General features: G+C 40.8%; 1 protein-coding gene across 2 annotated transcripts in view; it reads left to right on the forward strand.

Moving 5' to 3' along the window:
• Positions 1–208: 208 nt before the first annotated feature.
• Positions 209–13,592, forward strand: part of PAFAH1B1 (platelet activating factor acetylhydrolase 1b regulatory subunit 1) — a 66,463-nt gene continuing 53,079 nt past the window's right edge. The window contains exon 1 of one of the 2 annotated variants that reach the window (XM_064271562.1): positions 209–557. The gene's annotated coding sequence lies outside the window, so the exon portion shown is untranslated. The remainder of the gene's footprint in view (positions 558–13,592) is intronic. The other variant, XM_064271561.1, reaches the window with a different exon arrangement.

Consider the following 13,592-nt stretch of genomic DNA (forward strand, 5'->3'; position numbering starts at 1 on the left):
GCGCCGCCAAGCCGCATCCGCCACAGCCACCAGCGTCCGCTAAGCGTAAGGCGGCGCCGCTCAGGGCCCGGCCATAGTCGAGCCTGGCGCATGCGCCGCAGCCCCTCCTCCGCTCCCGGCCCCCTCCCCTCCCTCTTCCCGGCGGGTCTGGGGCGGCGGCGGCGGCGCGGTGACGTCAGGGCGTTGGGGCAGCTCCTGTGACAGACGGAGCTGGAGCGGCGGGGCGGCGGCGGACTCCGGCGGCCGAGATAGCGAGGGAGCGAGCGAACGAGCAGCGACCCGGGGTCTAGGATCGAGAGAGAGAAGGAGGGGAACGCTCGGGCGCGAGCGAGAGAAACCGCGAGCGCCGGACTTGCGCTCGAGCCCCGGAACGGCAGCGGAGCCCGTCCGCTCCCCTCCCCTCCCCCTCCCCGGGACCGGGCCCAGCGCGCCATCCTCCCCCTCCCTCCTTCCCTCCCTCCCTCCTTCCTCCCTTCCCTCTCCCTCCCCCCTCCCCTGCCGGTGGATGGGAGTGAAGGACGGAAGAGGCCCTGCGGAGGCGGCGGTGCAGCGCTCCGGTAAGGCGGCGAGGGTCTGCGCCCTCCTCTCTGTCTTCTCTACCACGCTCGGGCTGCTGCGGGCCGGGCCCGGCGGCCTGACGATGTGGCTGCGCCGGTCCCCTCCCTCCCATTCTCCCCTCCCCCTGCCGCCGCCTCCTCCTTCTTCTTCTCTCCTCGCTCTCAAAATGGCGGCCGCGACGGCCGTTGAGTGAGAGACACGGGAGGAGGGGGGACAGGCCGGGAAGGGCGCTGGCCTCGCTGCCCTGTTCTCCTGCCCGGGTTCGGGGGTGCCGGGGCCGCCGGGACTCCGCCCGCAGCCCTTCCCGAGAAAAGATCGTCCTCCTCCCCTGGTGACTTAGCAAAAAAGTATTCTGGGCTAGGAAGGGCGTGGGGAGCAGGTCGCTTTCTGATCTTGGGAAGAAGGTTCGGCTCTTCCCTCCCCGGCCGCGGAAGGCGAGCGCCGCAGTCCCCACCCCATCCGCGGTCGGCGGCTCGGGGACCAGGCTCAGCCCCGCGCCGCCTTGGCGGCCACAGGGCCTTTCAGGCGTTCCGTCCCCCACCTGTCCTTAGGATGGGGTTGACCTGAGGAGGGTGGGCCGCCCCCTTCCTGGTCCCCTCTGCGGTGGTCCACCCTCGGCCCCCACTGAGGGGGAGCGACCCGACCCAGCGACCCATCCGCAGTATCTGTCCACGGCCGGGCAGGATTTTCCTCCTGCCACCGGCTCCTCAAGCGGGAGCTGCCCTTTGACGTTCTGACACTGAGCTTCAAGGCCCTCATCCGTTCCCCTTCATCTAATCTCCCTACACCTTTAGGAAACGCATTACCCGTATACCTCCTCTAGCCTCCCAGGTGAGAAAAAATGCCTCTGAGGTGGTAGGCAGATTTTAACTCTTAACTACCTCCCTAAACATGAACGTAGAGAGGAGGTTTTCTGTATCGAGATAGGAGAGCACTAGGTGCCTCGGCTTTATTTCTTATTTTGCCTTTTTTTTTTTTTCAGTGACTTAGCAAGAAACTCCTTGGAAGGAGAGTAGGAAATTGTCTTTTGAGGCTGGGGTTTGCCTCCAATTTATACCAACCCTTTGGTTAAGAAATTGTGCTTTTGAAGAGAAGGACCAGATTTGTGGTCTCCTTCTCAATGGGCGATGTCATGCCAAGCCCTCCCCCTCTCCCTTTTCCTTACGAGGCAATTGGAAGAGAATAAAGATATTGTTATTCTGATCTCTACTTTAGGTACACAATCCCCGAGATTCATAGTGTTTTAAAGATTAAGCAAAAAAAAAAAAAAAAGCCATTTTATAATACTATTTCTGTTGGAGGGTGAATTGTTTTGTGTGAATTTCATTTTGAGGCTAGGGTGGAGGAGATAGTGCTTGGGCCTTTCATACCAGTGAGGATGTCATCCCTTCCCTTTTGCTACAGTAGTGTTTGCTTAAATTTTTTTTTTTTTTTTTTTTTTTGCTGCAGCAGGGCTTGATTGCTGCAGGGTCCAATCCCTTATCAGGAAAATTTCCTGCTTGGTTATGGTGATAGTGCTATAATGTTGGCTATATATATAAAAAGCTTTTACTTAGCCTTTATTGAAAAAAAATTCTGGTTTGGTTCTAAGGCTTTAGCTAGCCTTTAATCCCTAATTGGTGTCATTTAGGACAGTTTTGCAAAATAATTGTTAGTTGCAAATTGCAGTTTTTACTAAAGCAGAAGAGTAATCTGTAGAGTGATATATTTTTTCATGTCCTATTATAAATGATCATTGTTTGGATTGTTCAGAAAGGGAGGGGATCTCCTAAAACAGATTTGAAGGTTGGTATGTATTTTTTTGAATCAGAGTAAGGAACTCAATTTTTCACGTAAAATATTTCTGCACATGTTGATTTTTGATGGAGCAGGCTCTAGTTTGGTGCTGCCCCCACCTCCTTTTTAAAAAAATTGGCTAATATTTGTGGATGCTGTGAACAGCCATTGAGAGGAGAAGACTGGGTGGAGTAAGAGAGCAAAAGCTGTGAAATGCTAGCTTGCCCTTTCAATAGCATTTTTCTCTTGCTTATGTTATTTCATGCTAATTCGTGCTACAACAAAGGCGTTTCTCTGTAGTAAGTCTTAAAATCCTCTTGTTTTAAATTTCCCCCTTTTTTGCAAGGGTGGGTGTTGAATGATTTGGGTACAAAGCAGTGTCCCAGCTCTAAAGCAGACACTTATTTTCTGGCTATATATATACACTCTTGTTAATTTTATTGTTTAAGTCAACTAAGTGTAAATTAATGCCAGAAATACTTGGATACAAATAATAATAGAAATATTTTGAAAATCTAATAAGGATGCTAGAGATGTTTTCTTTTACTTTAGTTTGTGTTGAAACAGTAAATATTTGTGATTTTTAAATAATGAGCATCAAAGATGAGAAAAAAGGATAAGATAATTTGCATTAAAGGTCGTTTATTTAAACCTTTTTTCTTGGGTGGCCTTGAAGGGGGCCTTTTTGTAAGGTACTAGCATGAGAGGGTAGGTCACTTTAACGTCTTGTGTCAAGCACTCACGTGAAAGGACATCTTCAAAAGAATTTCAAATTCATGTGATAAATGTGACTTTGATCAGCATTTATGAATGTCAATATTCTTACATTTTTTTACATTTTCATAGTTTTTTAATGTGATTAAAAAGTGGAAGGGCTCATATATGGCGAAGAATGAGAGAGGTTAGAAATGATAGTTCACTGTATTATGTATCTGACATATTCGTATCACTGCTGTCTGTAGCTATAAAAGTGTACCTAAAAGTATGATTTTTCAGTAGATTATTACTTGATCAGGAGCTTAAGATAAGGTGGCTTAAGAGAGCATTAGTTCTAAGTGTTTGTGTGTTTCTGATTCTGTGGCAGAATCTTTTGCATAATTTGGAGACCTGTTTTGAAAAATTTTCATAATCTTACATTTATAAAACTTTTAATGAGATTGGAATGGATTTTAGTAGAGCTACTTGACATATATATTTTTCCAGCTAAAATACCTAGTATAAAAGATTTGGAGATGTTTCTGGTAGGGAAAAATCAGTATCTCATAATTTTTGGTTTTCTAGCTACATCATTCATGTTTCACAGTGTGTATTCTACATATATATCTTTTAGTTGTAAATGTTTCCCTCTTGGTTGCGTACTAAATAATAGATGGCAATATATAACTTCACCTTATGGCATGTTTTTTAAATGCGTAGGAAAAATAAGGACCTCAATTCTTGTTTACATGTGATTTGTAATATTCACAACTTGTCATCTTAATAAATAAGCCATAAAAACACACACACACACACTGCCATCAAGTCGATTGCGACTCAGCAACCCTACAGGACAGAGTAGAACTGCCCCATAGTTTCCAAGGAGCGCCTGATGGATTTGAACTGCCAGCCTTGTGGTTAGCACCCATAGCACTTAACCGCTACGCCACCAGGGTTTCCAAATAAGCTGTAGAAGCTATCAAAGTTATTAACATTAGGTTGGAGATGTCTTAAAAAACAAACCCATAGTAAAATCTTAGGGCACTGAGAGTGCGTTTTCCCTTAACCGTTGAGGTCTAAAGCAGTGAGTCATGCACTCTTGCTAAAGGGACTTAAGGCTCAGTTGGCTTTAAATCTGGCTGGCCATGTCTGCTTGTGGTCCTAAAAGAGATTATTTACTTGCCTCTCACTCTCTGTTTTGAAAATATTTTGTTGTGCCAGATAACCGGTTTTTATATGCTTTGGGAAGAGAGAAATAGTTAACTTCGAAGTGGAAATTCTCTGCCACTGATCTAATGTCTTCCGTGATACAACTGTAATTGTCTTTTATTTATTAAGTTGCTTTGTTTAGAATAAAACCAATGAGTATGCGGTATGAGTTCTGAAAAGAAAAAAGCAGACCTACAGTTGCACATGTTTAGCTGTAGAGTGAATCCTAGTTGTTGAAGGCCAAACGTGAGAAACCTGCACTTTGTGTGAAGGATGCTTTATTGCGTAAGCGTAATAGTTGACTGCAATAAAGGCTTTTTGGACTGTTGTAGCTTTGTTGCTGGTTTGGTATGACACTTTGGCTAGTCATTTAAATTGAACCTTGGTTTAACTTCTGCTATGTATGTAATTTTTAACTTTGCACTGGAGTTATAGATTTTAATTGATATTTTTGAAATGCTTTGCTCTCAGTGGAGGCAGGCGTCATAGGTACTTATTATTTTAGTTTGTTTCCTCTTAAAAGATGATGCCTTTCGGTTGAAACTTAGCTTACCTAGTTAGGACTGATCTGAGCATTTGTCCAGGATGTTTCTGGAAAGGTAGTCCCTTAAGGTGTTGTCATTAAACATTTCCCTAACCCGTTGCTGTCGAGTCCATTCTGACTCAGAGACCCTATGGGACAGTAGAACTGCCCCATAGGGTTTCCAAGGAGCATCTGGTAGATTCAAACTGCCGACTTTTTGGTTAGCAGCTGAGCTCTTAACCACTGTACCATCAGGACTCCAAACATTTCCCTAGAACTTTGCAAATATATTGAAATTGGTACTCATTTTTGTGTGTTCTGGCAGTTACTTTTTGAGAGAGATTGGTGTTTTTATGGATGAGTGGACTAAAATTTAGGGAATTTCTTTTCCTAAGGTCACAGGTTAGGTTAGTGGCTAGAACAAAGTAAACGTTTTAGCCACTGAACCACTCAGGTATTGCCTTGCGTGATCAAACATTCCTTTTTCTTTTGACAAATGGATTTCTTTTGTAACTAACTTTTTTGTTAATTTCTTCTTGCATTTATTTCCTGCGTAGTTTAAATTGGCAATTACTAGCATATGGTCTTATGTTAACTATTGCTAACTATTTCACATGCATATGACCTTAGGCATTTGAATAGGGACTTCCAGAAGGTGTCTAATAAATGATGATAATATGAAGATGAGTACTTGTTGAATTTGATGGAACGAAGGATTATGTGAAAGGAAATGTGCTCTCCTAAAGTTCTTTGTAATATTTAACTTCCTGTGGTCTCTCTGGAATTAAGATGATAGAGGGAAGAGTGTTTACTACTTTCTGTACAGAAATCGTACGTTGTCCTGGGGAAGAGAGTCACACTTCTGATTTAGTCATGTCAGGGCCACAAAATTGTCGACTATAAGAAGTGGATTAACTCAACTGGAAAAATTACCTATACATCGTGATTATTTGCTTTTGAGGCTTTTACGTGTTGAAAAGATTTACTTACAGTTAATTGGGGCTGTTAAGAAATATTCTGAGAAACTGTCTCTTGATAAGTGAAGTTAAGAATCTGGGGAAATTTTAAGGGATTTAATGTTTGAAATCATTGTAGAAAGCTTTTTGTGTATTAAGATTTTGTACTTTGTTGATTAAACTAATCCACTTTCAATCTATGGTAAAGACAGTAAGTTTTATGATATTAGTGTTTTAAATGCATAAAGCATATATTTCATGTGGTCATCTTTCCATGTTCGTTTTTAATTTATCAAAAATATGCTGAGTATCAAAAGAAGGAAAAAGAAGATAATCAGTTGTTTGATTATTTGGGGATTTTGTTGTTAATTTTTTCTTGTTGACTAAAACCATATATTTTGGCTTCTAATCTCAACTCCACAATTCACTAGCTATGTGCCTTAGACAAGAACCTCAATTTCCTTATCTATAAATGGATAACGATAATAGTACCTAACTCAGGATTGTTGTGACTGCTGAATAATAACTGAAAACCATACCCATTGTGGTTGAGTTAATTTCAACTCATAGCTACCCTATACCAAAAAAACCTAGTACTATCCAGTCGATTCCGACTCATAGTGACCCTATAGGACAGAATAGGACAGAGTAAAAGTGTCGCATAGAGTTACTGACCTTTCGGTCAACAGCCCAACGCTTAACTACTATGCCGCCAGAATCCTTATCGAATGATAAAAGGACTATAAATTCCTCAGTAAATGCTTATTATTGTTGGAGACTCTTTCTTAGGAAGATAATTAATTTATCCTACAGTTTAGCCATGTAAGAATGCGGTTACTAATGTATTTTTGTTCTTGTAGTTTTGAGTATGTTTCCTAAAAATTACTATTAGGGATTCTTTCTCCTGTGGTAGCCATAGAGTGTATCTGAAACCAGTTGGCTTCAAAACTGCTTAGTGAGCCAGAAGGGCTGTGTAAATCATCGTCACGTTGAAAAATTAATGTTTTTAATATAAAATTACATTGCAACCAGGCCTTTTTATTTAAACTGCAAAGTATGATTTATTTTTATTTTAACAATCAAAAATTTTGTTTAAAATTTTAAATACTATTAATTTAAATAACACTATATTTTCCCTGTTTTTTAATAAATAAACTTTTTATTTTGAAATAATTTTAGATTTACAGAAAAGCTGTAAAAATACTGTAGACTTCCCTTATATACCCTACACCCAATTTTCCCTGTTAACATCATGCTTTTATCATACATTTGTCAAAACCTGGTACAGTTGTCAAAGCTAAAAGATCAGATGTGGTACATTACTGTGAGCTAAACTCCAGACCTTCTTTGGTTTTTACGAGTTTTTCCATTAACGGCCTCTCTTTTGTTCCAGATCCAGTCAGGTTTACCACATTACGTTTGATTGTCACGTCTCCCTAGTTTCCTCTGGTCGGTGACAGTTCTCAGTTGTTCCTTGTTTTCCACGACCTTGACAGTTTTGAGTACTGGTCACGTATCCTCTAGAATGTACCCCAAACTGGGTTTGTCTTTTTTTTTTTTTAATGATTAGATTCAGGTTTTTGGAAAGAAGACCACAGAGGTAAAGTACCTTTTTCATTACATCATACCGGGGATTCACAATATCCATGTGACATCACTGATGATGTTAAACAGCACCACTTGGACAATGTAACGTTTGCCAGTTTCTCTCCCATAAAGTTGTTGTTTTTTTGTTTTTTGTTTTTTTTTCATTTCCCTACTTTATTCTTTGGAAGCTAGTTCTTAAGTCTAGCCTACCTGGGAAAGAGGGGTGGGGAACAAGCTCCACTTCCTAGAAGGGGGAATACGTACGTACATTACTTGGAATTCTGCTATAAGGAAGATGAGTCTCCTCTCCCCCATTTTTAAAAACCGTTTACATCCTTATTTTAATTATAAGAAAAATTGTGTTTAGAATTTTAAATATTATTTAATTTAAAAATCTAATTTTTTTCTGGTTTGTATTTAAGATAAAATGTTTTGATGTATATACTAGTTTGGAGAATAAAGATCAGAGAAAGCCTTTGAAGAAGCTACATTTGAGTATATTATACATGAGTCAGAATTGACTCGACGGCAATGGGTCAATGGCTATATCATCCAGTAATTACTCTGAGAGTAAAACTCAGTGTTGACTAACTATCCAGACTGATGTGGTTACATGGTTTATAAATACCTGTTGCTGTCGTGTCCATTACAACTGATAAAGACCCTATAGGACAGAGTAGAACTCCCCCACAGGTTTCCAAGAAGCAGCTGGTAGATTCCAACTAACAGCCTTTCGGTTAGCAGCCATAGCTCTTAACTGTGCTACCAGGGCTCCAGTTTATATATAAAAGAGTTGAATTTTAGAGAAGAAGAGCTCCATTATGGGACTTGTTTAGAGAGAGACTACTGTAATCTGAAAAGCAAAGCTTATTAAGGTATCTCATTCATTGGTTCTGTGCTATCGAATGTACCTCTTTCTCCCCCCACACACAATTTTTAAATAATACAGCAAAAAATAAAATATTTAGATTGATTAGACTCTTAGTTTCAAAATGAAATTGGTAGCTCTATGTCCTGAAAAGGAAAATTTATTCTGCAATAAGTAGAATTTATAATTTGAGGGTAAGATAAATACTTGAGAATTGCAGTTCTGTTTTTATACCTTGTGCTTCCATTATAACATTTCTGTATAGAGACCCTCATTGGGTTTCTGCTTTTTAAAAAATTATCTGACGCCGTTACGTATTTTTGTTTTCTAAGTTTTCATCAGTTTTTTCCCCCCAACAAACATTTGTTTAACTATTCAGTGAAACCTGAGAACCTTGCTTTTCTGTGTCTTATATGTTTTCTGTCTTTGATAGACTGCACCTGCAGTCTTACCAGTTTTTTATTGCTCATTTTAGTGGAAAACATTTGCGTTTTCCTTCTCTGGCAGGTTTCCAGCTTACACACCTCTGGCTTTTGCAGGTTTTACTATATTGTGTACCAGGCATTGGGAATGCAAACGTGATTGCCAGGCCCTGCCCTCAAAGACCTTGAAGTTTGTAAACACGTATTTAGCATACAAGGTAGCATTATAACCAAGCTTAGTTGCCATCTAGTCGATTCTGACGTAGAACTGCAACCCATAGGATTTTCAGTGGCTTGATTTTTTTGAAGGTAAGTCTCCAGGCCTTCTGCGGCACTTCTGAGTGGACTTGAACTGCCAACCTTTTGGTTGGCAGCCAAGCGCGTTAACTGTTTGTACCATTCACGTGGTAGCCTAACAGTGCTATAATCACAATACCTTGTCGAGGTCCCAGAGTTTTCAAGGAAGTCTTCACAAAGATATTGGTAGAACATTTTTGAAGAAAGCTGGTCAGGTTGCTTGGGAATAATGGGGAGGATATTCCAGGCAGAGGAAGTAATTTGTACATAGCCACAGAAGTGCAACTAGGTGGGCTAGGGAATCCCTATGTAGTTCAATATGGCTGTAGCGATGGGTAAGTGTGGAAGAGAGAACATAACTCTGTAATGGCCTGCAGACAAGTTTTTCCAAAGTGCGGTGCATGGACCATTTGCATCAGAATTATCTGTTAAAAATTGACGTTCCCGGGCCCACCTTAGACTTAGAGGCATTGATGGTTTCGTAGCAGAATTCTTTCCTACCATGTGGAAAACCTGGGTTTGATTCCCGGCCAGTGCACATCACACACAGCCACCACCCATTTGTCAGTAGAGGTTTGCATGTTGCTGTGATGTAGAACAGGTTTCAGTGGAGCTTCCAGACCAAGAAGGACTAGGGAAGAAAGGCCTAGTGATCTGCTTCTCAAGATCAGATAACGAAGCCCTGTGGATCACTGCAGTCTCCAAAGTTTTGTTCTGTTGTGCACAGGGTCATCATGAGTCAGGGGCTTAGACTGATGCAATCAGAATTCCATGAGGTGACTCCTGGGAAGTCTGCATTTTCAGTAAGCTCCCTAGTTGATTATTTCTGGGAACCACTACTTCTGCCTGGTGAAGGATTTTTAAAATTGTGCTTTAAGCGAAAGTTTAGAAATCAAGTCAGTCTCTTATACAAAAACTTATATACACCTTGCTATGTATTCCTAGCTACTCTCCCCCTAATGAGACGGCACACTCCTCTCCACCCTGTATTCCTTGTGTCCATTCAGCTAGCTCCTGTTCCCCTCTGCCTTCTCATCTCACCTCCAGACAGGAGTTACCCAAGTAGTTTCATGTGTCTACTTGGGCCAAGAAGCTCACTCCTCACCAGTGTCATCTTCTGTCTTATCGCCCACTCCAGTTCCTGTCTGAAGAGTTAACTTCAGGAATGGTTCCAGTCTTGGGCTATCAAAGGGTCTGGGGACCATGACCTCCAGGGTTCCTCTAGCTGTGTTATATTGGGTTTAGTTATGAAACTCTATGGGGCAGTTCTACTCTGTCCTATAGGGTCGCTATGAGTCGGAATCCACTCGAAGGCACTGGGTTTTTTTTTTTTTTAGGTTGTTGTGAGAAGCATTTGTCAAGCACTTTAAACAATGCCGTAGTAATTTAACTAGTAAAAAAGGTCTGCCTTGAGCATTATGCTCTTTTAAGAACTCTATGGGATCGAATTGACAACAGCAACTTGAAAGACTGGATGGGAATTTTAGGGGGCAGTGAGTTTGTGTTAATGAGGGAGGAACTGTTTCTCAATTTCACGCTTGCCTGTCTTTAGATCTCACACCCTCTTCCCTGTTCCTCCATAGAGTGAGTATAAAGGAGTATGGGGACGTAAGAGGAATACATATGTCTCAAGGGAAGGTGGAGTGGGAAGGCTCCTAGCATATGTGTATATGTAGTAAGTGCTACATAAACATTTGTTAAATAAATAAGACAATAAAGAGTTGTTTTTAAGTAGAGAAGCGATGTGATCAGATAATATTTTAGATAGATGATCCAGAGGATAGATATTAACAGGCCAAGACTGGATTTAGGGAAACTTGTTGAAATTAGTCCAGATGAACCAGTTGCTGGTGAGTCAGTTCCTACTCATGGCGGCCTCTTGTGTGTCAGAGTAGAACAGCACTCCGTACGGTTTTCAGTGGCTGATTTTTGGGGAAGTAGATCGCCAGGCCTTTCTTTCAAGGCAGCTCTGGGTAGACTCGAACCTCCAGCCTTTTATTGAGCAGCTGAGCGTGTTAACCATGTGCACCACTCAGGGACTCTCCAGTCTAAATGAGACATGATAAAGGTGTGAAGTATGGTAGTAGTGGTAAGGTTGGACAGAAGGAGAATAATTCAAAAAATATTGAGGAAAGGTGAATTTGACAGGACAAGTTCTTTGATTAGATATAGAAGAAAGAGAAGAGTCAGAGTTGACTTCTACATAAGGTGGTATTTCTAACATTTTTTAAAGCAAATATTCTTTTGAAGTACTTTAGATCTTAGATGTCTTCTGTGTTAGTGATATATGATGCTTTGGGGCCAAGTTGTGATAGTTTATAAAATGAGGATTAAAGGCCTGAGATAGTTTTTAATCTGTAAATTTACAGGCCATTGCTATTTTTCTTCTTAGGTAGAGATAATTTCTCTTTAAGGACATACCATTATGCAGAAAACTCTTATTTAGCCCAAGTCCAAAAAGCTCGACTGTTATGTTGTTTTTATGTTACATTTTTACATTGAGATTTGTGATGATAAACATAGTACCATGGTAATACTGTAAGACTTTGAAATGACTGCTCAATCATTAAAGACAAACTAAAATTTGTAAATTCTGTTGTATCTATTTTTTTTATTGTTCATTTATAAATGATAAACTTTGATAGCTGTTCATTCCTTGAATAAATTTTAGCTCCCAGTTTCTAGATTGGAGCCCTGGTGGCTAAGAGCTACAGCTGCTAACCAAAAGCTTAGCAGTTTGAATCCACCAGCCGCCCCTTGGAAACCCCCTGTGGGACAGTCCTCCCCTGTGGGGCAGTCCTCCTCTGCCCTATGGGGTGGCTATGCGTCTGAATTGACTCTATGGCAGTGGGTCTTTTTAATTCTGGATTTAGCTTGTAAAAATATTTTTTCTCGCTGTTCAGTTTTATAAAACAGGGAAAAACTTAATTAAAAGTGAATAATTAGAATTTGCTTGAATTTGTATTTTAGGTTCTTAATAAAATGATGAAATGCATGGGAAATTCATGTCCTCATATTATCTTGAATCTGGATCCTATATTGTTGTGGTGTACATTGTCCATTTCCTTTTATTCCTGTTACAGACTTTTCCAAGCATTGAAAAATACAGAATACAGTTCATTGGCAGCTTTGTTCTTCTGTCTGGCTCTTTTTCATTCCTCTCTTTCCTTTGCTACCCACATCCAATCTGTTGACAAATTCTGTTGAATCTGCTTCTGTAATAGAGTTAGACTTTAGACTCCTTGAGGATAGGAGTATTCCTGGAGCAAATCAGTATACTAGTATTTGAATGAGTGTTTTTATGATACTGCTCCCATTCTAGGTGCTCCAAAACTGGTACATGATATCAAAAATCCTTACTGAAGACAGTTAAGAGAGGAGATGATATTTGAACTGAATCTTGAAGGATTAATAATTGCAGTGGATATGGGAGGTCATTTAGATAATGGGAACAGCAACATACACAAGAAGCATGAAAAACTATTATGTGTATGTTGATAAGTAGTTGGGAGGGGGTGGGTTGTAGAGTACATGTGGTATATGAGGCTGGGAAGTACCTATAAGTCAGATTGATAGCATTTGTATGTTACATTCTGTTTACTTTGTAGGTGGCTTGGAAATGATTGAAGAATTTCAGGCAAAGGCAAGCATTATGTATAATCAGATCTGTATTTTAGATAGATTATGTGAGTAACAGGGAGGAAATTGAAATTTGGAGGTAACTTAGGAGACTTGTTCAGGAAGAAATGATTGGTGCTTGAAATAAGATAGTGACAGTGAAGGTTGTTGAGAAAGGTTTAAGAGGTAGAATTATGAATGAACAGTGTGTTGGGCAGAGGGAAGTGTAGATGACAACTCAGATTTCTGGCTTGGATGACTGAGTGGATTTGAGAAACTGGGTGTTAGTCATAGTGGAGACTAAGAAGAGGAGTTGTGTAGGATATTACATAAAACATGAATTTTCCTGAACCACAGTCCTCAAGTCACTTTCTTGCCAGAAACCCACCACCAGCTCTTTACTGTGTTTACTGAGCTATGTTACATGAAAATGCTCGACGGCAGTGGGTTTTTTTATTGCCAGAAACGTGGTGCTTAATAGATGTTAGTTTAATTCTGAATGGACATTCAAGGACTTTTCTCATGTGCCTCAGCTCATGTTTTCATCCTTTTTCTCTCATTGCCTGCCGTGTATCCTGTGATTCAGCCTTATGAAGATAATTTCTGTTCCTTATGCTGCTTTCACTCTTTTTTTTTTTTTTTTCAAATTTTGGTGAAAATATACACAGCCGAAGGAGCCCTGGTTGCACAGTGGTTAACGCTTGGCTGCTAACTGAAAGGTTGGTTAAAACCCACCAGCCGCTCTGCGGGAGAAAGATGTGGGCAGTCTGCTTCCGTAAAGATTTACAGCTTTGGAATCCCTGCGGGGCAGCTGTACTCTGTTCTGTATAGGGTCACAATGAGTCGGAATCAACTTGGTGGCATTCGGGTTTGATTTGGGGATACACAGCCGAAGATAAACCATTTCAGCAACTTCTACCTGTACAATTCAGTTACTGTTGATTACATTCTTCAAATTGCGCTACCACTCTTGCTATCCTTTTTCAATTTATTCCACCACTATTATCTTAAACTCACTGTCGCCTTTCAAGTTGTTGCTTTCACTCTTCACTGCTCGCTTCCTCCCCTTGTCCTGTGTATAC

The sequence above is a fragment of the Loxodonta africana genome, chromosome 18 (genome assembly GCF_030014295.1).
Source record: "Loxodonta africana isolate mLoxAfr1 chromosome 18, mLoxAfr1.hap2, whole genome shotgun sequence".
NCBI classification, from domain to species: domain Eukaryota; kingdom Metazoa; phylum Chordata; class Mammalia; order Proboscidea; family Elephantidae; genus Loxodonta; species Loxodonta africana.